The sequence below is a fragment of the Oncorhynchus masou genome, chromosome 23, assembly GCF_036934945.1.
Source record: "Oncorhynchus masou masou isolate Uvic2021 chromosome 23, UVic_Omas_1.1, whole genome shotgun sequence".
Taxonomy (NCBI): Eukaryota; Metazoa; Chordata; class Actinopteri; order Salmoniformes; family Salmonidae; genus Oncorhynchus; species Oncorhynchus masou.
This window is the reverse complement of record NC_088234.1, coordinates 11,930,740-11,958,651: the sequence shown is the minus strand read 5'-3', so window position 1 is coordinate 11,958,651 and position 27,912 is coordinate 11,930,740. Positions and strand designations below refer to the sequence as shown.

Here is a 27,912-nt window from a genome sequence, read left to right as displayed (position 1 = left end):
GTCAATACAACCTGACATAAGACACACATTCAGGTTTTCCAAAGGGATTGATTGGCTACAGATATCTATTATCTTTGATGTTGATTGGATACAGATATCTGTTATCTTTGATATTGATTGGATACAGATAACTATTAACTTTGATATTGATGGATACAGATATCTGTTATCTTTGATGTTGATTGGATACAGATATCTGTTATCTTTGATATTGATGGATACAGATAACTGTTATCTTTGATATTGATGGATACAGATAACTGTTATCTTTGAAATTGATTGGATACAGATAACTGTTATCTTTGATATTGATGGATACAGATAACTGTTATCTTTGATATTGATGGATACAGATAACTGTTATCTTTGATATTGATGGATACAGATATATGTTATCTTTGATATGGATTGGATACAGATATCTGTTATCTTTGATGTTGATTGGATACAGATATATGTTATCTTTGATATTGATTAGATACAGATATCGGTTATCTTTGATATTGATGGATACAGATATCTGTTATCTTTGATATTGATTAGATACAGATAACTGTTATCTTTGATATTGATGGATACAGATAACTGTTATCTTTGATATTGATGGATACAGATATATGTTATCTTTGATATTGATGGATACAGATATATGTTATCTTTGATATTGATTAGATACAGATAACTGTTATCTTTGATATTGATGGATACAGATAACTGTTATCTTTGATATTGATGGATACAGATATATGTTATCTTTGATATTGATGGATACGGATAAATGTTATCTTTGATATTGATTAGATACAGATAACTGTTATCTTTGATATTGATGGATACAGATATCTGTTATCTTTGATATTGATGGATACAGATAACTGTTATCTTTGATATTGATGGATACAGATAACTGTTATCTTTGATATTGATGGATACAGATATATGTTATCTTTGATATTGATGGATACAGATATATGTTATCTTTGATATTGATTAGATACAGATAACTGTTATCTTTGATATTGATGGATACAGATATCTGTTATCTTTGATATTGATGGATACAGATAACTGTTATCTTTGATATTGATTGGATACAGATATATGTTATCTTTGATATTGATTGGATACAGATAACTGTTATCTTTGATATGGATTGGATACAGATAACTGTTATCTTTGATATTGATGGATACAGATATCTGTTATCTTTGATATTGATGGATACAGATAACTGTTATCTTTGATATTGATTGGATACAGATATATGTTATCTTTGATATTGATTGGATACAGATAACTGTTATCTTTGATATGGATTGGATACAGATAACTGTTATCTTTGATATTGATGGATACAGATAACTGTTATCTTTGATATTGATGGATACAGATAACTGTTATCTTTGATATTGACTGGATACAGATATCTGTTATCTTTGATATTGATTGGATACAGATAACTGTTATCTTTGATATGGATTGGATACAGATAACTGTTATCTTTGATATTGATGGATACAGATAACTGTTATCTTTGATATTGATGGATACAGACAACTGTTATCTTTGATATTGATGGATACAGATAACTGTTATCTTTGATATTGACTGGATACAGATAACTGTTATCTTTGATATTGATGGATACAGATAACTGTTATCTTTGATATTGATGGATACAGATAACTGTTATCTTTGAAGTTGATTGGATACTTAAGGTCTGACAAGCAGGGCAAAGACTGTGTTGATTGTATTTTGAAACTGTATTTCAGTATGAAAATGTGCGCTCTACATTCCTACTTCCCTGCTGTAAGTCACTCTGGATAAGAGCATCTGCTAAATGACTAACATGTAAGTGTTGTTGTAATTACAGACGTGGCTGTTTCACCATGAAGGACTGCAGCTTTAATACACCGCACACACTTTCTGTGAGACACACACACACACACACACTCCATACCTTAAAAAACTTAGTGACACAACTAATACACACTCAGTCGCTTCAACTGAAGAGAATGAGTCTCGACAATTGTGTCAGACTTTGTAACTTACAAACAGCTCTAGAAACAGTAGTAAAAAACACAGACCTATTGAATACACAGACATATTGAACACACAGACATATTGAACAAACATACCTACTGAACACACACACACACTTACTTGAGAGAACCTAGCAACACGACACACACACACTTTAATTGAGGTAAACACACAGACTGACACCATACCTGTAGGTGGGGAATCAGTGGGATGATCCAGTCAGTGAGTCCACTTAGAGACAAGCTGACAGGGAGCAAATGTGTCCTGCAGTCTGCTCAGCTACCGCTCAACGCCTCACACTCAGTAGATACGCCTAGCGCTCACACTCAGTCGAACTCACGCAGTGGAGACACAAAAGCGGGTGTGTGTTGCCCACTCCAAATGGGGCATGAGGGAACACACAGGGTGGAAAGAGAGAGAGACAGAGCGAGAGGCAGACGGAGAGAGAGACAGACGGAGAGAGAGAGAGAGACGGAGAGAGAAATCAAGCGAGAGAAGGAGGAAGAGAGAGATCTGCTCACTCCATCTGCTGGAGTTAATCAGTCGGCAGAGTCTCGCTGCCAAGGAATCACTTCACGTAAACAGTGTGATAGGACAAGGGAGGGGGAGAGGAGGAGGAGGAGGGGAAAGAGAGAGAGGGGGAGAGGAAGAGGAGGAGAGGGAGGGGGAGGAGAGCTGCCTCGTTGCGAGGGACGGGAGGAGGGAAGGAGAGGAGGGGAGGAGAGGAGAGGAGGAGAGGAGGGGAAGAGGGTAGGAGGGAAGGAGAGGAGGGGAGGAGATGAGAGGTAGAGAGGAAGGGTGAAGGAGAGGAGAGGAGAGAAATGAGAAGAGGGGAGGAGAGGAGAGGAGGGGAAAGAGAGGGAGGGGGAGAGGAGGAGGAGGAGAAAGAGAGGGAGGGGGAGAGGAGGAGGAGGGGAAAGAGAGGGAGGGGGAGAGGAGGGGAGGAGATGAGAGGAGGAGAGGAAGGGAGGAGGAGAGGAGAGGAGAGGAGAGGAGAGGAGAGGAGAGGAGAGGAGATAAATGAGAAGAGGGGTGGAGAGGAGAGGAGAGGAGAGGAGAGGAGAGGAGAAGAGAGGAGAGGAGAGAAATGAGAAGTGGGGAGGAGAGGAGAGGAGAGGAGAGGGAGGAGAGGAGAGGAGATAAATGAGAAGAGGGAAGGAGAGGAGAGGAGAGGAGAGGAGAGGAGAGAAATGAGGAGAGGAGAGGAGAGAAATAAGAAGAGGAGAGGAGAGGAGAGGAGAGAAATGAGAAGAGGAGAGGAGAGGAGAGGAGAAGAGAGGAGGAGATGAGAGGAGAGGAGAGGAGAGGAGAGAAATGAGGAGAGGAGAGGAGAGGAGAGAAATGAGAAGAGGAGAGGAGAGGAGAGGAGAGGAGAGGAGAGGAGAGGAGAGGAGAGGAGAGGAGAGGAGAGGAGAGGAGAGGAGAGGAGAGGAGAGGAGAGGAGAGGAGAGAAATGAGAAGAGGGGAGGAGAGGAGAGGAATAGAAATGAGGAGAGGAGAGGAGAGAAATGAGAAGAGGGGAGGGAAGGAGAGGAGAGAAATTAGAAGAGGGGAGGAGAGGAGAGGAGAGGAGAGGAGCAGAGCAGAGGAGGGAAGGAGAGGAGAGGAGATAAAGGAGAAGAGGGGAGGAGAGGAGAGGAGAGGAGAGGAGAGGAGAGGAGAGGAGAGGAGAGGAGAGGAGAGGAGAGGAGAAGAGAGGAGAGGAGAGAAATGAGAAGTGGGGAGGAGAGGAGAGGAGAGGAGAGGGGAGGAGAGGAGAGAAATGAGAAGAGGAGAGGAGAGGAGAGGAGAGGAGAGGAGAGGAGAGAAATGAGGAGAGGAGAGGAGAGAAATAAGAAGAGGAGAGGAGAGGAGAGGAGAGAAATGAGAAGAGGAGAGGAGAGGAGAGGAGAGGAGAAGAGAGGAGGAGAGGAGAGGAGAGGAGAGGAGAGAAATGAGGAGAGGAGAGGAGAGGAGAGAAATGAGAAGAGGAGAGGAGAGGAGAGGAGAGGAGAGGAGAGGAGAGAAATGAGAAGAGGGGAGGAGAGGAATAGAAATGAGGAGAGGTGAGGAGAGGAATGAGAAGAGGGGAGGGAAGGAGAGGAGAGAAATTAGAAGAGGGGAGGAGAGGAGAGGAGCAGAGCAGAGGAGGGAAGGAGAGGAGGGGAGGAGAGGGAGGAGGAGGGAAGGGGAGGAGGGGAGGAGAGGAGAGGAGAGGAGAGGAGAGGAGAGGAGAGGAGAGGGAGAGGAGAGGAGAGGAGAGAGGAGAGGAGAGGAGAGGGAGGAGGAGGGAAGGAGAGGAGGGAGGAGAGGAGGGGAGGAGGGTGGTTAAGACATTTTGGTTAAATTATTATTATAATTATTATTAAATCACTCATGATAACAGCAACTATACTGATACTAATTGCTCTTTATAAGTTTGTTTATTAGTTACATAAATAACCCTCTTAAGGCCTCACTCCCCCCTATCTGAGATATCCACTGCAGCCCTCATCCTCCACATACAACACTCGTTCTGCCAGTCACATTCTGTTAAAGGTCCCTAAAGCACACACATCCCTGGGTCGCTCCTCTTTTCAGCTCTTTGGAGCTAGTGACTGGAACGAGCTGCAACAAACACTCAAACTGGGCAGTTTTATCTCAATCTCTTCATTCAAAGACTCAATCATGGACACTCTTACAGCTCTGTGTGATGCATTGTTGTCAAACTACCTCCTTACCCTTTGTGTTGTTATCTGTCCCCAATAATGTTTGAACAGTACCAGGTTTTGTGCTGCTACCATGTTGTTGTCATGTTGTGTTGCTACCATGCTGTGTTGTCATGTGTTGTTGCCATGTTGTGTTGTTGTTTTAGGTCTCTCTTTATGTAGTGTTGTCGTGTCTCTCTTGTCGTGATGTGTGTTTTGTCCTATATTTTTATTTCATTTTTTAAATGTTTAATCCCCCGTCCGTCCCTGCAGGAGGCCTTTTTGCCTTTTGGTTAAGCCGTCATTGTAAATAAGAATTTATTCTTAACTGACTTGTCTAGTTCAATAAAAGTTAAATAAAAATATAAATAGATGTAATGTAAATGTAGGTAAATGTAACGATGTTCCTCCTCTTCTGAGGATGAGTAGGATGGATCGGTCCAATGTGCAGCAGGTAAGTGTTCATGTTCTATTTATTAGAACAGAAACACTAAAACAAAATAACAAAGAGAGCGAAACGAAAACGAAACAGTCCTGTATGCTGAGACACAGAAAACAGAAAACAATCACCCACAACTCAAAATGAGAAAACAGCCTACCTAAGTATGGTTCTCAATCAGAGACAACGATAGACAGCTGCCTCTGATTGAGAACCATACCAGGCCACACACATAGAAACAGATAACCTAGACCTACAACATAGAATACCCACTCACATCACACCCTGACCAAACTAAAAATATAAACATGCAAAGCAATCTACGGTCAGGGCGTGAACAGTAAATCATTGAGAACGTTCTCTTTTATAATGATGACCTGTTTCTGGCAGATTTACAGAAATGCTGAATGAGGTGAGTTATTCCTGTCACATCAAATGTAAACAGGAAATGAAGTGAAACTCGTTGGTTCAGGCTGGAAGGTGTTTTGGAGCGATTTGGCATATATCCGACTCCTTACCTTACCTTTTTGATAACGTTATTAATTAATACATTCCTCTGACAAGACCAAGATAACCTGTAAGGTACTATTTCATAAATGGTTCACCCACATACAAAACGTACAAAAATACAACAACAAAACCGAACAAGAAACACGATGATTATTGCACCACTCAAAGAGTGATTGTTTTGTCTTGTGACCCATCATCATTTCTGAACCACTACCACGTGGGGACAAAGCCCTGGTTAATAATATACAGTATATCAGAGAAGTGAGTACACCCCTCACATTTTTGTAAATATTTGAGTATATCTTTTCATGTGACAACACTGAAGAAATGACACTTTGCAACAATGTAAAGTAGTGAGTGTGCAGCTTGTATAACAGTGTACATTTGCTGTCCCCTCAAAATAACTCAACGCACAGCCATTAATGTCTAAACCGCTGGCAACAAAAGTTAGTACGTTTTTTGAGTACTTTTTTTATTGTAAAAAGTGTCATTTCTTCAGTGTTGTCACATGAAAAGACATACTCAAATATTTACAAAAATGTGAGTGGTGTACTCACATTTGTGATATACTGTGCATTTATCTGACAAACTGAGAACTCCTTCCTGGAAAACTCCTCCCCTTAACTTCCTATTCCCATGTCCAGCAGCTTTGGGTCGGCACGCCCGGGAACGCCCGAGTGGAGGCTGGAAAGTCTCCATCAGCAGTGAGTGTGTCTCTGTGTGTGTGTTCATGCCTGGACTCCCAAGGGTCCTCTCCATATCTGACAGCGTAAATCCTCTCTGTATCTGACAGTGTAAATCCTCTCTGTATCTGACAGTGTAAATCCTCTCTGTATCTGACAGTGTAAATCCTCTCTGTATCTGACAGTGTAAATCCTCTCCATATCTGGCAGTGTAAATCCTCTCTGTATCTGACAGTGTAAATCCTCTCCATATCTGGCAGTGTAAATCCTCTCCATATCTGACAGTGTAAATCCTCTCCATATCTGGCAGTGTAAATCCTCTCTGTATCTGACAGTGTAAATCCTATCCATATCTGACAGTGTAAATCCTCTCTGTATCTGACAGTGTAAATCCTCTCTGTATCTGACAGTGTAAATCCTCTCTGTATCTGACAGTGTAAATCCTCTTCAAATGCAGTGCGTGACATGTGTTTGTGGTCCATGTTTCAAGGTTTTAATGTCATGTACACAGTGCCTTTCTTTGCAAGCTCTAAACCCAACAATGGTATAATCAATAACAATGTAATACTAAAAATAACATAAGGTAGAACAAATATGAGGAAGTGAGTTTGTGTGTGTGTGTGTGTGTGTGTGTGTGTGTGTGTGTGTGTGTGTGTGTGTGTGTGTGTGTGTGTGTGTGTGTGTGTGTGTGTGTGTGTGTGTGTGTGTGTGTGTGTGTGTGTGTGTGTGTATGTGTGTGTGTTGGTGAGCTAGCGTGCATAGAGTCCTGTACCTGTGAGTATAGCATAGAGACAGTGCAAAAATAAGGGTCAACTTAGTCCGTTTAGCCAATTTATTTGCTATTTAGTTAACTATTATCGCAGTCTCCAGTATTTATGCTGCAGTAGTTTGTGTCGGGGGGCTAGGGTCAGTTTGTTATATCTTGAGTACTTCTCCTGTCTTATGCGGTGTCCTGTGTGAATTTAAGTATGTTCTCTCTAATTCTCTCTTTCTCTCTTTCTTTCTCTCTCTCGGAGGACCTGACCCCTAGGACCATGCCTCAGGACTACCGGGCATGATGACTCCTTGCGGTCCCCAGTCCACCTGGCCGTGCTGCTGCTCCAGTTTCAACTGTTCTGCCTGTGATTATTTGACCATGCTGGTCATTTATGAACATTTGAACATCTTGGCCATGAACTGTTATAATCTCCACCTGGCACAGCCAGAAGTGGATTGGCAACCCCTCATAGCCTGGTTCCTCTCTAGGTTTCTTCCTAGGTTTTGGCCTTTCTCGTTAGTCTTTCCTAGCCACCGTGCTTCTACACCTGCATTGCTTGCTGTGTGGGGTTTTAGGCTGGGTTTCTGTACAGCACTTTGTGACATCAGCTGATGTAAGAAGGTCTTTATAAATACATTTGATTTGATAGTTCGTAGTCTTATGGCTTGGGGATAGAATCTTTTCAGGAGAATGTTGGTGTCAGACATTGATGCACCGTGTCACGCCCTGACCTTAGAGATCCTTATTATTCTCTATGTTTGGTTAGGTCAGGGTGTGACTCGGGTGGGAAAGTCTATGTTTTCTATTTCTTTGTTTTTGTGCCTAGTGTGGTTCCCCATCAGAGGCAGCTGTCTATCGTTGTCTCTGATTGGGGATCATATATAAGTTGTCATTTTCCTTTTTGGGTTTTGTGGGATCTTGTTTTCGGTTTAGTGTCTGTGCCTGACAGAACTGTGCGCTTTCATTTTCACTTTGGTTATTTTGTTTGCTTGTTTTTTGAACACTTTCCACACGGGCCTTTGGTCCACTCCTTTCGACGAGAGCCGTTACACACCCGTTGTCACGCCCTGGCCATAGTTTACTTTGTATGTTTCTATGTTTTGATTGGTCAGGGTGTGATCTGAGTGGGCATTCTATGTGGGATGTCTTGTTTGTCTATTTCTGTGTTTGGCCTGGTATGGTTCTCAATCAGAGGCAGGTGTTAGTCATTGTCTCTGATTGGGAACCATATTTAGGTAGCCTGGGTTTCACTGTGTGTTTGTGGGTGATTGTTCCTGTCTCTGTGTTTTGCACCAGATAGGGCTGTTTTCGGGGGATGATGAAGTTAATGCCATAACCAGCCTCTCATAGCACATCACGATTACAGAAGTGAGTGCTACAGGGTGGTAGTCATTGTGGCATGGAGCATTAGAGTTCTTGGGAGCACAGTGTTATTGTCGGAGCGTGCAGCAAATGAATTGAGTGTCACGTCTTACCTTGTGCCGTCAGGCCTATGTAGCTCTGAGCTACGCTACTTATATCAGGTCTAAAACCTGCTACTCGCATTACTGCTGTTAGGGGGTTAAAAACATGGTTCATATAAAACTACCTTGAGATATTGTCATGTTACCTCGTCAACCAATTCCCCAACCCATCCAGGAATACAGACATGCTCTCAATCTGACCAAGATGGCTCTCAGGAGCCTACCAATAGTCAAATCCAGCCAGGAATCATAAATATCTATCGTCTTTTGAACAAGTCTTCGCTAAAATTGTTAGGGGAACGGAATGGCCGCTGTTGAGCAATCATACGGAATGTAATCAATACAATCACTTACAAAGGGCTGAATCCAGATTGAACTGTGACACTCTAGAATATAACTGTGAGAATGTTGTTAATAAACGAACCAGTGAACAAACAAACCCATGATTCAATTAAAGTATGTTAATCTCTCTGTCTTCAGTAATTGACCCCATTGTGCCTGTTTGTAGGGTATCAGAGATTGTGATTACTATGATTGGGCAACAACTGCGCCACCATAAACCTTTGACATTACAGTGGCTGTAGTACTAAGTAATGACCAGTAATTACAGTGTAACCAGTATTGTAATGAATCCTTGTTACACTGTTGTTACACTGTACTTAGGGTTAGGTAGGGTCCATCCGCTTGTCTTTCCTTCTTTCTTCTTTCAAATGACTTTGTTCCATAAACAGACACATGTGCTGGGTGCAGGAAGATGGGAGAAGTCACGGGCGTTTATCTTTGCGTGTGTTTGTGTGTGTGTGAGAGAAAGAGAGAGCGCGGGAAGGATCGAAGATGACACTGGTAGATCAGGAAGTGAATGAAGTGAGTGCAGTCTGCACATTTGATACTGTAGGAATATTGAAATATTTATTTATTTAACATTTGTGTTTTCTTATGGGTCAAAAATGACCCACCACTATGTTTAACAGCAGAGATACTCCTAGTAGATACTCCTAGTAGATACTCCTAGTAGATACTCCTAGTAGATACTCCTACCCAGAGTGACTTACAGTAAGGGCCTTTATCTTAAAGGCGGTGAGACAACCATATCACAGTCAAATAAACAGGATACCAACATTCCATTCCAGCTAAACAATGGATATTTGGCGTTTACATTTTGGGGGATTAAAATAAAAATCTGAGTACAGTAATATTTTACACACACATGAAGGTACCCAGAAGCAATAATATCTGAGGAAACACAAATCTGTGAAAAATTGGTGGATGTATAGAGTTTTGGATATAAACTCTTAATTTGTCTTGTCGTTATAACAACTACCGCTAGAACACTATGTGAGTACTATATGAACCATAGAAACAGACGGGATAAATCTTTCCATCACTAGAGTCGAATGTATTTGTCCTGTCATTTTTAAGATTGTGGATCAATTATGAAACCAGCAATAGTGCAGCTTCACTCAACAGTTTGATTGGCCCAGAACAGAGTGGTCTGTGAACAGACATGGAAGCAATGACATCCAGGATCCTCTAGTATAGAATACAATAGAAAGCATGTACCCTGATGTACCCTATGTACCTTAATGTATCATTCACCATATAGCAATACTGCCCTACCAAGCAAAAAGGCAGTGAATGCTCATCGAGTTAATGTCATTTTTGCTGCATTTTAAATACATGCTTAATCATGTGGACAAGTATCATGCCTCTATTGTATTGTGTTTTTGGAGAAAATGGGGGTCATGTTAGCAGTAACTGCACAAAGTTACTGTGAAACCAAGGTAAATCCTCAATGATTGTGAGGAGGAGGAGGGGAGGACAGGGAGAGAAGGAGCTGAGAAAACATGCTGTCTTTGAGTTGGATTTCACACACACACACGAATTTCGCTACACCCACTATAACATCTGCTAACCATGTGTATGTGACCAAAAATGTTTTATGGTATTTGACACACAAAACACAGACCCTTATAACTAACGTCAAACCAAGGACAGCCATTGACTCTACTGCCCCCTTCAGATGAATGTGTGCAACTACATGTCACTACAACCTCTACAACCAGCAGTACGAACCAGTCCCCTAAGTTAAAGGGAAAGGATGTATACCTAGTCAGTTGTCCAACTGAATGCGTTCAACTGAAATGTGTATTTCGCCTTTAACCCAACCCCTCTGGAGTTTCAGTGATGTCAAGGCCTCTCAAGCTGCCGATGAAGCTGCCCTTAGCAGACTGCTAAAGTCCTCATGTCCCCTCATTCAAAAGTAGGTTGATGGTTGAAAGCCCTGTCTGAGTAGTCGTCAATAACAACACAGTACTCAACCGGTCCTCCACACACCCCATCGGCAATGGGAACGACTCAGGTGAGTTAACACACACAGTACATCGCAGTGTACAGACACACACGAGACACACACACGAGACACACACACGAGACACACACACACACAAAAACACACTAACGTCACAGTGGTAGAGTGTTGGTATTAAGTTACCGCAGGTACGCAGTGTGTTGGCCTTTTTCCACACACCTACGTGACTGAAGGACTGGCCAAGACAAGGTTCTGTCCCTAAAGATCCTATTAAATTACTAGCGGGGCAATGTCATAAATCTTCCATGTCCCAACATGCTCACATAATTATAAATACAGTTTATACGAGTTTTATACACATGTTTTTGTATAAATAGCCTATCAAATATATGTGAACAGATCATTAATATCTCCATTTAATTTTTCTTGGAAAGCTAAGACTGCTATTATATGATACAATATCGGTAATTGTTGCATTTACATCATCAACTGGTTTCAACCAGTGTCTGGCTGTGAATTGACTGCATTGTTTGAATGGAATGTTGGCGTATTGGCAGTTAATATGAACCGTTTATGGAATCATGAGATCATTTGGCTTTGAAATTCTGAACCTTCATTGGTTTGAATGGTGTCAGCTGTTTTTTCCCTTGTATTCTTGTTAACTTAATAACATGAATTGGGGGTATTTAGAGTACTATATAGGTAGACAACATTGAAAATAACAAGAAAGAAATGTATAGTCCCAAGCTCTCTAGCCAACAAACATACAGTAGCCACGAGAAAAGGGCAACCAGTGAAGAACACACACCATTGTAAATACAACCCATATTTATTCGTATTTATTTTATCTTGTGTCCTTTACCATTTGTACATTGTTAAAACCCTGTATATATATATATATATATATATATATATATATATATATATATATATATATATATATATATAGATAATATAATAATATAATATAATATATAATATATATATATAATATCTCCATTATTATATATATATATATATATATATATATATATATATATATATGTAATATGACATTTGTAATGTCTTTATTGTTTTGAAACTTCTATATGTGTAATGTTTACTGTTAATTTTTATTGTTTATTTCACTTTATATATTCACTGTATATATTATCTACCTCACTTGCTTTGGCAATGTTAACATGTTTCCCATGCCAATAAAGCACTTAAATTGAAAATTGAATTGAATTGAATTGATACATTCTTAAGATGTGTTATTGTATCACAGCACTGGCATACCATGTTTGACCAACTCCCTGACCAAAATGGCTGTTCTTTACATAGAAATAGATATATTTTTGAATGGGTTTGGAATCTCTAATCCTGGCAATTTGTTTGGTAAACTCATGGGTACGCTCGTAATGGCTGCCTGGTATTGCAATGCTATAATTTCCATGGTAATACAAATGATGTTAACTGATGTTGCACATGCAATGGAATCTTTTTTTGTCAGTTGAGTTGAATCAACAATGGCCGCCAGTCCACCCATTATGTCATCATTGACTAGAATGGGGAAGCCAGTTCTATTCATTCTATTTCTATCATTGGAGGCAGCTGAGTGGAGGACGGCTCATAATAATGGCTGAAATGGCATAAATGTAATGGCATCAAACACATGGAAGCCATGGAAACCATGTGTTTGGTGTATTTGATACCATTCCACCAATACCTCTCCAGCCATTACCTGGAGCCCATTCTCCACAATTAAGGTGCCACCAACCTCCTGTGATTTACATGGATCGTTTTCCTATAATAAGAAGGTTCATGTTCATTCTAGTATTCTAATTCTAGCTGAAGTGATTCACTTACAATCAGTAGTGGAAAAAGTACCCGATTGTAAAGACACTGTAACAGACAATGAATCAAGTAAATGTGAAAGTCAGCCAGTAAAATACGACTTGAGTAAAAGCCTAAAAGTATTTGGTTTCAAATGTACTTAAATGTCAAAAGTAAATGTAATTTCAAAAATTTACTTAAATATCAAAAGTAAATGTAATTTCAAAAATATATTTAAATATCAAAAGTAAATGTAATTTCAAAAATATATTTAAATATCAAAAGTAAATGTAATTTCAAAAATATACTTACATATCAAAAGTACATATTGTTTTTAAAATGTAGAGATATTCACTGCAACACTCAAACATCCTTTACAAATTCATCATTTGTGTTTAGTGAGTCTGCCAGATCAGAGACAGTAGGGACCAGGGATGTTCTCTGTTTAGTGAGTCCTCCAGATCAGAGACAGTAGGGACCAGGGATGTTCTCTGTTTAGTGAGTCCTCCAGATCAGAGACAGTAGGGACCAGGGATGTTCTCTGTTTAGTGAGTCCTCCAGATCAGAGGCAGTAGTGATGACCAGGGATGTTCTCTGTTTAGTGAGTCCTCCAGATCAGAGGCAGTAGGGATGACCAGGGATGTTCTCTGTTTAGTGAGTCTGCCAGATCAGAGGCAGTAGTGATGACCAGGGATGTTCTCTGTTTAGTGAGTCCTCCAGATCAGAGGCAGTAGTGATGACCAGGGATGTTCTCTGTTCAGTGAGTCCTCCAGATCAGAGGCAGTAGTGATGACCAGGGATGTTCTCTGTTTAGTGAGTCCTCCAGATCAGAGGCAGTAGTGATGACCAGGGATGTTCTCTGTTTAGTGAGTCCTCCAGATCAGAGGCAGTAGGGATGACCAGGGATGTTCTCTGTTTAGTGAGTCCTCCAGATCAGAGGCAGTAGTGATGACCAGGGATGTTCTCTGTTCAGTGAGTCCTCCAGATCAGAGGCAGTAGTGATGACCAGTGATGTTCTCTGTTTAGTGAGTCCTCCAGATCAGAGGCAGTAGTGATGACCAGGGATGTTCTCTGTTCAGTGAGTCCTCCAGATCAGAGGCAGTAGTGATGACCAGGGATGTTCTCTGTTTAGTGAGTCTGCCAGATCAGAGGCAGTAGTGATGACCAGGGATGTTCTCTGTTTAGTGAGTCTGCCAGATCAGAGGCTGTAGGGATGACCAGGGAAGTTCTCTGTTTAGTGAGTCTGCCAGGTCAGAGCCAGTAAGGATGACCAGGCATGTTCTCTTGATAAGTGCGTGAATTGGACCATTTTCCTGTCCTGTTAAGCATTCAAAATGTAATGAGTACTTTTTGGTGTCAGGGAAAATTTATGAAGTAAAAAGTACATCATTTTCTTTAGGAGTGTAGTGGAATAAATGTTAAAGTTGTCAAAAATATAAATAGTAAAGGAAAGTACAGATACCCTAAAAAAACTACTCAGGTAGTACTTAACTCCGCTACTTACGATTGCCCACATGGAAGTTTCTTGACATTGTTGCTAACTATCCAGAATGACAACAACAGAAAGACTTCTTCCCCCATTGAAGCGTGCTCATTGTTTTCATGACGCTGTCAGCTAACTCATCTATAGGATACACTGTCCAGAAGTAGCTAACCCTATACAATGTATACACATAGGATATGTTGTTGTCTGTAATTTTTATTGAGTATGTTTAGCATCAATATAATGTTAATTGAGTAGGATTAACATCAATATTATGTTCATTAAGCATGTTTAGCATCAATATAATGTTAATTGAGTATGAGTAGCATCAATATCATGTTAATTGGGTATGATTAGCATCAATATAATGTTAATTGAGTATGATCATCATCAATATAATGTTAATTGAGTATGATCGTCATCAATATAATGGTAATTGGGTATGATTAGCATCAATATAATGTTCATTGGGTATGATTAGCATCAATATAATGTTAATTGAGTATGAGTAGCATCAATATAATGTTAATTGCGTATGATCATCATCAATATAATGTTAATTGAGTATGAGTAGCATCAATATAATGTTAATTGAGTATGTTTAGCATCAATATAATGTTAATTGAGTATAAGTAGCATCAATATAATGTTAATTGAGTATGATTAGCATCAATATAATGGTAATTGAGTATGATTAGCATCAATATAATGTTAATTGAGTATGATCATCATCAATATAATGTTAATTGAGTATGATTAGCATCAATATAATGTTAGTTGAGTATGTTTAGCATCAATATAATGTTAATTGAGTATGAGTAGCATCAATATAATGGTAATTGAGTATGATTAGCATCAATATAATGTTAATTGAGTATGATTAGCATCAATATAATGTTAATTGAGTATGATCATCATCAATATAATGTTAATTGAGTATGATTAGCATCAATATAATGGCAATTGAGTATGATCATCATCAATATAATGGTAATTGGGTATGATTAGCATCAATATAATGTTCATTGGGTATGATTAGCATCAATAGAAAGATAAATGTTTCCAGGTTGCTGGGTCCCTTCACAGGGTTTCATATGATGCAAGATCAGGAGCATCACATTATATCTGCCTCCCAAAAGGCACCCTGTTCCCTACATAGAGCACTACTTTTGACCAGAGCCCTGTTCCCTACATAGTGCACTACTTTTGACCAGAGCCATGTTCACTACATAGTGCACTACATTTGACCAGATCCCTATTCCCTACATAGACCACTACTATTGACTAGATCCCTATAGGGCCCTCATCAAAAGTAGTGCACTATATATAGCAACAGGGTGCATCATATTGTGGTAGATTAGAGGCATCACATTAGAAACGCCTGACTAATCATTGAACCGATCTTTAAGATCCTAGAACCAGACCTAGTTTAGACCCCATTGGACAGCGGGTTATTGTGTGAAGACTGTATGTGTGTGCGTGCATGCATGCGTCTCTGTGAATCACTATGTAATTGGTGAGTGATATGTGGTACGGTGTGGTATGTGATGAGGTCGCGAGAGAAAACATAGAAGATGGATACAGGATACGTCCACTGTAATCTACTGTACTTAGTGTAACATTGGTGCGGACAGAAAGGAAACTCAATAGCCACTCTGCTTCGAGACTGAGGAAGATGAATTTGGAGAAGGGGAATAACGCAACGATTTAATCCCCTATAGAGATTAATTCAACCATTAAATGGTCAGATCAACCCACTATAGAGATCAATTCAACTCTTATATGCTCAGATCAACCCACTATAGAGATCAATTCAACTCTTATATGCTCAGATCAACCCACTATAGAGATTAATTCAATCCTTATATGGTCAGTTCAACCCACTATAGAGATCAATTCAACTCTTATATGCTCAGATCAACCCACTGTAGAGATCAATTCAACCATTAAATGGTCAGATCAACCCACTATAGAGATCAATTCAACTCTTATATGCTCAGATCAACCCACTATAGAGATTAATTCAACCCTTATATGGTCAGTTCAATCCGCTATGAGATCAATTCAAACCTTATGGTCAGTTCAAGCTGTGGTGGTCAGTGCCATTTCAGATGAGGGGGTACACTTCTTTTTTTTATGAGCATGGGCTTATTTCTATTACAGCATATTGAATGATTGTCATTCATACATCATTCACCCAGTTCAATGTAACATGGATAGATTTAGGCTACTACATGATACTGTTATTTTCCCTATACCCATCATGAGGTTGCTACAACCTAGCCTATGAATGAAAGTTTACAACGTGGGTGCACACAGGTGAAGAGACAAATTTGATGTGACACATGGACAGACAGTGACATTCAATACCGCCTTGCACACTCTTGCCTGCATCTACTCTGATATAGGGTGTAATCATTAGTCCAACAGTTGCAAATGAGAGTATCTATTGGACAAATTCCGGTATCTTTATCCCCGTTTTGTTCCGGTTGCTTCCGTTTAAGAAACGTTTTTTTTCAACAGAATTGGCGGAATGAATACCCCCCTGATCACACGTAAACACAGCTCACTTTCATAGCAGCCACGGTGTATTCCTTCTCACATCTATGAGCTCTCCTCTTCTCACCTCTTCCCTTCGCTTGTGGATTTCAGTGTCACAACACATCAGCTGAATGTGACCAGGCGAAAAAACCTTTCCAAGCCAAACCGTTACACACAGCCTACATCGTTGTCACCATTTTAGCTAAAGTAACGTCATAGTCAACATAGCTAATAGAACTAACGCGTTAGTAAACCCACTACAATCATGCAGTAACATTACTGTAAGCAGTTACACCAGCGGGCCCAGTGGCAATAGATTAGTGAAACCAAAAGCTTACCTTGACTTGAAAGAGTCCCAGTGTTGTGTTGGAAAGTCATAGCCAGCTAGCTAACATAGCATCCCTCTGTTTGAGCAGGTGTTTCAGCAGGCTAAACTAGCTAGCTACATTTGCTTGCTAACTAAGTGAAAATTAAAGTGAAAAAAATGCTGAAATCTCTCTATTTCTCTCTTGCTTCTCCTTCATTTTGGGAAGAAATTAATTTGTTACAAACTGTTCAGCTATTTTCTTTCTCTTTCTTTGAGTCAACTACTCACCACATGTTAGGCACTGCAGTGCTAGCTAGCTGTAGTTTATGCTTTCAGTACAAGATGAATTCTCTGATCCTTTGATTGGGTGGACAACATGTCAGTTCATGCTGAAAGAGCTCTGAAGTTTGCATAATTACTGTGTAAGTCTATGGAACGGGTGAAAACCAAGAGCCTCCTTGGTTTATTATTGAAGTCAATGTACTCTGAGGAGGACGGAAGCTAGCTGTCCTCCAGCTACACCATGGTGCTTCCCTACAGAGTACTATCGAGGCTAATGTAGACCTTATTTGGAGAGTAGTGTGTTATAATCAATTATTTGGCAACGTGATTATAATTACCATTAGTTTTATCTAAACAGGATAACTTTTCAAATGTTCAATTTAATTAATTAAGCATGTGGAGTAATTAGTAGGATTCTATGTTTACACATTCAAAAGTGATCTCTTTTGATAATAATGCTTTATCTGCCTCCCCAATGAAAACTAGTGTGAAAAATCACATCAAATTTAATGGAAAAGAGATGTTGCATGTTTCTGGAAGATGTACCTTGCTGCATTGTTGACAACATGACCCAGCGGTCGCAGATTACTATTCTATTTGAGAAGGACTGTCCTCCCTCACTCGCTTTTGCCCGTTCACATCACGGGCCATATAGACCGGTGGAAAATACTCTTTTCATGCCACTTCGATACCGAATGAACTTTAGCAGGTTAGCAGGTTAGGAAAACTTACACCGCAGGTTAGGATAATTAACGTAGCAGGTTAGGATAATTATCGTAGCAGGTTAGGATAATTAACGTAGCAGGTTAGTTACTCAGATTAAGGTTAGGGAAAGGGTTAGCTACTGTACGAAAATCCCTTTTTTAATTTTTATTTTATTTTACCCCCTTTTTTCACCCCAATTTTGTAGTTTCCAATTGTTTTTCGTAGCTACTATCTTGTCTCATTGCTACAACTCCTGTACGGGCTCTTGAGAGACGAAGGTCAAGAGTCAAGCGTCCTCCGAAACACAACCCAACCAAGCCGCACTGCTTCTTTAACACAGTGTGCATCCAACCCGGAAGCCAGCCGCACCAATGTGTTGGAGGAAACACCGTGCCCCTAGCAACCTGGTCAACGTGCACTGCGCCCGGCCTGCCAAAGGAATCGGTAGTGCGCGATGAGACAAGGATATCCCTACTGGCCAAACCCTCCCTAACCCGGACGACGCTAGGCCAATTGTGCATCGCCCCATGGACCTCCTGGTCGCGGCCGGCTGCGACAGAGCCTGGGCTCGAACCCAGAGTCTCTGGGTGAAAAGAGTGTGTACCAGCTGGGTTGGCGCCCCCCTGGTTGTGCCGTGGCGAAGATCTTTGTGGGCTATACTCGGCCTTGTCTCAGGATGGTAAGTTGGTGGTTGAAGATATCCCTCTAGTGGTGTGGGGGCTGTGCTTTGGCAAAGTGGGTGGGGTTATACCCTGCCTCTTTGGCCCTGTCCGGGGGTATCATCGGATGTGGCCACAGCGTCTCCTGACCCCTCCTGTCTCAACCTCCAGTATTTATGCTGCAGTAGTTTATGTGTCGGGGGGCTAGGGTCAGTCTGTCATATCTGGAGTATTTCTCCTGTCTTATCCGGTGTCCTGTATAAATTTAAGTATGCTCTCTCTAATTCTCTCTTTCTTTCTCTCTTTCTTTCTTTCTCTCTCTCGGAGGACCTGACCCCTAGGACCATGCCTCAGGACTACCTGGCATGATGACTCCTTGCTGTCCCCAGTCCACCTGGCCGTGCTGCTGCTCCAGTTTCAACTGTTCTACCTGCGGCTATGGAACCCTGAACTGTTCACTGTCCACTGCTCTTTTCAACTCTCTAGAGTCAGCAGGAGCGGAAGAGATACTCGGCTATGAAAAGCCAACTGACATTTACTCCTGAGGTGCTGACCTGTTGCACCCTCTACAACCACTGTGATTATTATTATTTGACCCTGCTGGTCATTTATGAACATTTGAACATCTTGGCCATGTTCTGTTATAATCTCCACCCAGCACAGCCAGAAGAGGACTGGCCACCCTTCATAGCCTGGTTCCTCTCTAGGTTTTTTCCTAGGTTTTGGCTTTTCTAGCGAGTTTTTCCTAGCCACCGTGCTTCTACACCTGCATTGCTTGCTGTTTTGGGGTTTTAGGCTGGGTTTCTGTACAGCACTTTGAGATATCAGCTGATGTAAGAAGGGCTATATAAGTACATTTGATTTGATTTGATACTATAGACTGTTGCCTAGCGGCTCAGCATAATCGACTCCTCCCAGTCTGTCATTATGATTTACCAATCACACCTGTTCCTGAACAGTGATATCTCTTTGTCTCTGTTTCCCTCTCTCTCTGTTTCTCTGTCTGTCTGTCTGTCTGTCTGTCTGTCTCTCTCTCTCTCTCTCTCTCTCTCTCTCTCTCTCTCTCTCTCTCTCTCTCTCTCTCTGTTTCTGTTTCTCTGTCTCTCTGTCTCTGTCTCCCTCTCTCTCTGTTTCTCTGTCTGTCTCTCTCTCTCTCTCTCTCTCTCTCTCTGTTTCTGTTTCTGTTTCTCTGTCTCTCCGTCTCTGTCTCTGCCTCTCTGTCTCTCTGTTTCTCTGTTTCTCTGTCTCTGTTTCTCTGTCTCTGTCTCTCTGTTTCTCTGTCTCTGTCTCTCTGTATCTGTCTCTGTCTCTCTGTCTCTGTCTCTCTGTCTCTGTCTCTGTCTCTCTGTCTCTGTCTCTCAGCGGCTCTTTGATAGTTGTAGTCCCTGAGGAAATGGCAGAGGGACAGTAACACACATAGAGGAGGGGGGTGCCATGATGCTCCTGTACATTTCACCCAAGTGGTTCAATTCCAGGATGCCAGCCTTTCTCTAAACACTTCATACTCTAACATTCCCCACCCAATACCAATCATCATCTCCTCTACAAACTAACCCCTCTCCCCTCAAAGTACTCTCTTCTCCTGCCCTGTGCTTGTTTAGCCAGATGTTATGCTAGATAACATTGTTGTTGCGTCCAGACTCTGTTAAATGCCAACAGTAGGTTTCGGTAGGATAGATTCCAAAACTGTGGTTGGTGTCCTTCGCTGTGTTTCGGCTACCCGATCAGGCTACACCGATTACATCGATGGCAAATGGACTTATGATTGGTATGGATACTGCCAGTCAAGTATCAACCATGTTCCAACAGAATGCGATCTTTCCTGTAATGCTACACCACCATAAACGTACAAAGGGTGCTAAGAGAGGAAACTAATGGATCAGAGCTACCCAAACAAAAGGTATCAAATCCTAGTTCCAAATCCTAGTTCCAAATCCTAGTTCCATATAGCAGTTCTATATCAAATCCTAGTTCCAAATCCTAGTTCCAAATCCTAGTTCCAAATAGCAGTTCTATATCAAATCCTAGTTCCAAATCCTAGTTCCAAATAGCAATTCTATATCAGATCCTAGTTCCAAATCCTAGTTCCAAATCCTAGTTCCATATAGCAGTTCTATATCAAATCCTAGTTCCAAATCCTAGTTCCAAATCCTAGTTCCAAATAGCAATTCTATATCAAATCCTGGTTCCAAATCCTAGTTCCAAATTCTAGTTCCAAATAGCAGTTATATATAAAATGTTTGTTCCAAATAGTATTTCCAAAAAGTAGTATTATGAGGGGTTAACAGAAAAAGTAGTCTGTGGGCGACTGTGGTATTGTCATCGATTATTGTGCACGATACAGAGTATGTATAGTGGGGCAAAAAAGTATTTAGTCAGCCACCAATTGTGCAAGTTCTCCCACTTAAAAAGATGAGAGAGGCCTGTAATTTTCATCATAGGTACACTTCAACTATGACAGACAAAATGAGAAAAAAAATCCAGAATATCACATTGTAGGATTTTTAATGAATTTATTTGCAAATTAGACACATCTCAACATCAACTGTTCAGAGGAGACTGCCGTGAATCAGGCCTTAATGGTCGAATTGCTAACCACTACTAAAGTACACCAATAATAAGAAGAGACTTGCTTGGGCCAAGAAACACGAGCAATGGACATTAGACCGGTGGAAATCAGTCAATTGGTCTGATGAGTCCAAATTTGCGATTTTTGGTTCCAACCACCATGTCTTTGTGTGGCGCAGAGTAGGTGACCGGATGATCTCCGCATGTGTGGTTCTCACCGTGAAGCATGGAGGAGGAGGTGTGATGGTGTGGGGGATCTTTGCTGGTGACACTGTCAGTGATTTATTTAGAATTCAAGGCACAATTAACCAGCATGGCTACCATAGCATTTTGCAGTGATACGCCATCCCATCTGGTTTTCCGCTTAGAGGGAAGTGGAAACGTCTAGAAGCAACAACAGCTCAACCGCGAAATGGTAGGCCACACAAGCTTACAGAACAGGACCGCCGAGTGGTGAAGCGTGTAGTGCTTAAAAATCAGTTGCAACACTCACTACCTAGTTCCAAACTGCCTCTGAAAGCAACGTCAGCACAAGAACTGTTCGTCGGGAGCTTCATGTAGCAGGTTTCCATGGCCCGAGCAGCCGCACACAAGCTTAAGATCACCATACGCAATGCCAAGCGTTGGCTGGAGTGGTGTAAAGCTTACCTCCATTGGATTCTGGAGCAGTGGAAATGCAGTCTCTGGAGTGGTGAATCAAGCTTCACCATCTGGCAGTCCATCGGATGAATTTGGGTTTGGAGGATGCCAGGAGAACACTACCTCCCCCAATGCCTAGTGCCAACTGTAAAGTCTTGTGGTCTGGGGTGTTGATCATGGTTGAAACTAGGCCCCTTAGTTCCAGTGAAGGGATATCTTGACACTACAGCATGCAATGACATTCTAGATGATTCTGTGCTTCCAACTATGTGGCAACAGTTTGGGGCAGGCTGTTTCCTGTTTCAGCATGACAATGCCCCTGTTCACAAAGCAAGGGCCATACAGAAATACAGTATCAGTCAAAAGTTTGGACACACCTACTCATTCACAGTTTTTTCTTTATTTTTACTATTTTCTACATTGTGAATAATAGTGAAGACATGAAAACTATGAAATAACACATATGGAATCATATGTACAGTAGAGTAGGCCTAGTTAAGGTAGGCCTAGTTACTGTAGGCCAGGTTACAGTGGACCGGGTTACAGTGGACCTGGCACCAATAATAATAATATAGTAGAGTACGGTCCCAAATGGCACCCATCCCTACATAGTGCACTACTTTTGACGGGCCCTGGTCTAGTGTTCAGTATGGTTATGAACCATGCAATGAACTCAATTAACTAAATGCTAATTAATTAAGCAATAAGGCACGAGGGGGTGTGGTATATGGTTCTGTTCTTAGACACAGCCCTTAGCCGTGGTACAGTTGAAGTAGGAAGTTTACATACACTTTGGATGGAGTCATTAAAACTTGTTTTTCAACCACCCCGCAAATTTATTGTTAACAAACTATAGACAGATTATTTCACTAATCACTGTATCATAATTCCAGTGGGTCAGAATTTTACATACACTAAGTTGACTGTGCCTTAAACAGCTTAGAAAATTCCAGAAAATGATGTCATCACTTTTGAAGTTTCTGATAGGCTAATTTACATCATTTGAGTCAATTGGAGATGTACCTGTGGATGTATTTCAAGGCCAACCTTCAAACTCAGTGCCTCTTTTCTTGACATCAGGGAAAATCAAAAGAAATCAGCCAAGACCTCAGAAAAAAATTGTAGACCTCCACAGGTCTGGTTCATCCTTGGGAACAATTTCCAAATGCCTGAAGGTACCACGTTCATCTGAACAAACAATAGTATGCAAGTATAAACACCATGGGACCACGCAGCCATCATACCGCTCAGGAAGGAGACGCATTTTGTCTTCTAGAGATGAATGTACTTTGGTGTGAAAAGTGCAAATCAATCCCAGAACAACAGCAAAGGACCTTGTGAAGATTCTGGAGGAAATGGGTACAAAAGTATCTATATCCACAGTAAAAACGAGTCTTATATCGACATAACCTGTAAGGCCGCTCAGCAAGGAAGAAGCCACTGCTCCAAAACCGCCATAAGAAAGCCAGACTACGGTTTGCAACTGCACATGGGGACAAAGATCATACTATATGGAGAAATGTCCTCGGTCTGGTGAAACAAAAATAGAACTGTTTGGCCATAATGACCATCGTTATGTTTGGAGGAAGAAGGGGGAGGATTGCAAGCCGAAGAACACCATCCCAACTGTGAAGCACAGGAGTGGCAGCATCATGTTGTGGGGGTGCTTTGCTGCAGGAGCGACTGGTGCACTTCACAAAATAGATGGCATCATGAGGGAGCAAAATTATGTGGATATATTGAAGCAACATCTCAAGACATCAGTCAGGAAGTTAACGCTTGGTCACAAATGGGTCTTCCAAATGGACAATGACCCCAAGCATACTTCCAATGTTGTGGTAAATTGGCTTAAGGACAACAAAGTCAAGGTATTGCAGTGGCCATCACAAAGCCCTGACCTCAAGACCTCAATGGAAAATGTGTGTGCAGAACTGAAAAAGCGTGTGCGAGCAAGGAGACCTACAAACCCGATTCAGTTACACCAGCTTTGTAAGAAGGAATGGGCCAATATTCACCCAACTTATTGTGGGAAGCTTGTGGAAGGCTACACAAAACATTTGACCCAAGTAAACAATTTCAAGGCAATGCTATCAAATACTAATTGGGTGTATGTAAACTTCTGACCCACTGGGAATGTGATGAAAGAAGTAAAAGCTGAAATAAATTATTCTCTCTACAATTATTCTGACATTTCACATTCTTAAAATAAAATGGTGATCCGAACTGACCTAAAACAGGGAATTTTTACTAGGATTAAATGTCAGGAAATTGTGAAAAACTGAGTTTTAATGTATTTGGCTATGGTGTATGTAAACTTCCGACTTCAACTGTATAGTCTAGTCATGGTGTGTTGGCCATATATCACAAACCCCCGAAGTGCCTTATTGCTGTTATAAACTGGTTACCAATGTAATTAGAGCAGTACAAATAAATGTATTGTCATTCCCATAGTATACGGTCTGATATATCACAGCCGTCAGCCAATCAGCATTCAGGGCTGGAACCACACAGTTTATAATATTGATTATAATATAACATGGCATTGTTGAATACTCGTTTCTGATTGGCACGGGATTCTAGAGGGTGCATTATTTCCCTGTAACGCACGGTATATCAGCACGGTAGAATTCAACGGCTATAGTTAATTTTGACATGTTTTCTTTGAGCTGCTTTTGAAAGCAAAAGTCAAATTGAAAACAGTATTGGTAATGGACTGACGGTTAAGTTAGCTAAACTAGCAAGTCTGTTTGGTTACCGCGGTAACTACTGCAGCTATCTAGTGTACTTGTTGGCTACTTCAGTGGATGTTGAACACATTTCTAGTGGCAAATGTGTTAAATTATGGCCATGGTATTAAAAGGATAATCCACCTATGAATTCTCTGGAAAATAATGCACACTTTGAAAGGCAATCATTATTTCCTATAGAACACATAGCCCATCGTTGGTTATCCCTTGGATGGGGGGGGGGGACCTAGGCAAATGTATTAAAATCTTTCTGATGAAAATGTCTCTATCAAAGTGTTCTACGTTCAACTTGGAATTAAATGATCCCGTCTTAATCATAATATCAGACCGAAGGACCGAGTTAAAGCTACAGTTCAACAAATGGGTAAGTATCAAGAATTCAAATATCCAATGAGCAGATACCCAGACCAGATCTCAGACTGTAGCTTTAAGCTTATTCCATGTTAACAGTTTAAAAAACTGATCTCAGATCAGCAACTCTTTTAAATATAGAAAAGAGAGGGAGCGAGAGAAAGCCAAAGTCTAAATCCCTTCTCCAATAACCTTGAATTATATCCAATTAAAATCATAGCTAGGGAGCACAGATAAAGTCATGTTCACTTCTCTTATACATGCTTAGATTAAAAATAATTCTCAAATAATTCTATGTGGAGGGAAAGGGTTCTAGGCTACGTTGAGAACTGGTGGAGGTTATTGATAGAAAATTCCACTAATAATCCACCACTACATTCAAGAGAAAAAAAGGGTTCCAAAATTGTTCTTTTGTTGTTCTTTAGGAGAACCCTTTTTCGTTCCAGGTAGAACCCTTTTGAGTTCCATTTGCAACCACCTGTGGAACCCAAAAGGGTTCTACCTGGAACCAAACAAGGGTTCTTCAAAGGGTTCTCCTATGTGGACAGTCGAAAACCCCCTTTTAGGTTCAAGATAGCACTTTTTTTTAGAGTGTAGTTCCTGATAGTTCAGTGGGTTAAACATAGTTCTGACAACAACAAGGTTTTTGTGGGTACTCAATATGTGTTAGTCTGCTAGATAACCATAAGCCTACCTATCAATGACTTATGAATGACAATGACTAGAGACCTGATCAGACGATAGATACACGTACATAATCAAGGTATTTAAGTTTTTTGTTTTAAGAAATGTAAAAAAAAAGAAAAAAAAAAAAAAAAAAGATCATTATGGGGTATTATGTGTAGATAGATGTTTTATTTATTTAATCCCTTTTAGAAAAAGGCTGTAAGGTAACACAACGTGGAAAAAGACAAGAGGTCTGAAAACTTTCCAAATGAATTGTACAATGCATTCGTAAAGTCTTCAGACCCCTTTACTTTTTCCATATATTGTTACGTTACAGCCTTATTATCCTCATCAATCTACACATACCGCATAATGACAAAGAGACACCAGGTTTGTAGAAATGTTTGCCCATTTATTACAAATAAAAAACAGAAATATCGTATTTGCATAAGTATTCAGACCCTTTGCTATGAGACTCAACATTGAACTCAGGTGCATCATGCTTCTATTGATCATCCTTGAGATGTTTTTACAACTTGATTGGAGACCACCTTTGGTAAATTCAATTTATTGGACATGATTTTGAAAGGCACACACCTGTCTATGTAAGGTCCACAGTTGACAGTGCATGTCAGAACAAAAATCAAGCCATGAGGTCAAAGGAATTTTTCCATAGAGCTCCAAGACAGGATTGTGTCACGGGCACAGATCTGGGGAAGGGTAACAAAAAATGTCTGCATCATTGAAGGTCCCTCTTCCTAGATCTGGCCACCCAGCCAAACTGAGAAATTGGGAGAGAAGGGCCTTGGTCAGGGAGGTGACCAAGAACCCGATTGTCACTCTGACAGAGCTCCAGAGTTCCTCTGTGATGGGAGAACATTCCAGAGGATATCAATCTCTGCAGCACTCCATCAATCAGGCCATTCTGGTAAAGTGGCCAGATGGAAGCCACTCTTCAGTAAAAGGCTTATGGCAGCCCACTTGGAAGATTCTCTGGTCTGCTGAAACCAAATGCCAAGTGTCATGTCTGGAGGAAACCAGGCACCGCTCGTTACCTGGCCACTACGATCCTACTGTGAAGCATGGTGGTGGCAGCATCATGCTGTGGGGATGTTTTTAAGCAGCAGGGATTCGGAGACAAGTCAGGATCTAGGGAAATATGAACGGAGCAAAGTACAGAGAGATCCTTGATGAAAACCTGCTCCAGAGCGCTCAGGACTTCAGACTGGGGTGAAGGTTCACCTTCCAACAGGACAACAACCCTAAGGACACAGCCAAGACAACGCAGGAGTGGCTGTGTCCTAAGCCTCTGAATGTCCTTCAGTGGCCCAGCCAGAGCCCGGACTTGAGCCCGATTGAACATCTCTGGAGAGACCTGAAAATAGCTGTGCAGCTCCCCATCCAATCTGACAGAGCTTGAGAGGATCTGCAGAGAAGAATGGGAGAAACTCCCCACATACAGGTGTGCCAAGCTTGTAGCGTCAAATCTGAGTAAAGAGTCTGAATACTTAAATGTGATTTTTTTTAATACATTTTCTAAAATGTCTAAAAAACAGTTTTTGCTTTGTCATTATGGGGTACTGTGATGTCATAATGGGGTATAAGGCTGTACATTACAAAAAATGTGGAAAAAGTGAAGGGGTCTGAACACTTTCCGAATGCACTGTATAACCAGACCATAGATAGAACACCAGATTGTCCAATAACTGATGGATAGGAAGAGACAGGAAGAGATCATAGGTAAATAGAAAGAGGTCATTAGAATAATTATTATATATTTATTTTTAAATGTAACCTTCATTTAACTAGGCAAGTCAGATAAGAACAAATTCTTATTTACAATGACGGCCTACCAGGGAACAGTGGGAACAGTTAACTGCCTTGTTCAGGGGCAGAACGACCTTGTCAGCTCGGAGATTCAATCCAGCAACCTTTTGCTCTAACCACTAGGCTACCTGCCACCTACTATGGCAGACCATGCCCCAGTTCCCTGGATGGCCATCCATCTTGTGATGAAAGCTACAAAGAGTCGGACGCCATTTTGGATCCGGCGGTAATTCCTCCATTGGGAATAGAGGGGAAATGGGAAAATTATCGGAGAAGGGGCTTTGATGTTGGGTCTGCTGACACTGGGAGTCTTAACATCTCTTACGTAAAGTAGGTTAAGTACAGTAAGTCAAGCATTGGGAGTCAGGAACCGTCAACAACTGGGTTGCTCTCCACCTCTCAGCCCCAAAGCGATGCTTCTGGGTGGCTCACCATCCAACCATGAACGACAAC

At 41.1% G+C, this 27,912-nt stretch overlaps 1 protein-coding gene across 3 annotated transcripts in view; it reads right to left on the bottom strand.

Annotated features, from left to right (window-relative positions):
* The window catches only part of LOC135510312 (rho GTPase-activating protein 6-like), a 165,539-nt gene that overhangs the window by 111,939 nt on the left and 25,688 nt on the right, over window positions 1–27,912 (bottom strand). The window contains exon 1 of one of the 3 annotated variants that reach the window (XM_064931148.1): window positions 2,232–2,626. The exons of the other annotated variants lie outside the window; for them this stretch is intronic. The gene's annotated coding sequence lies outside the window, so the exon portion shown is untranslated. Of the gene's footprint in view, window positions 1–2,231; window positions 2,627–27,912 lie in introns of those variants that run through there. 3 annotated transcript variants of the gene reach the window in all.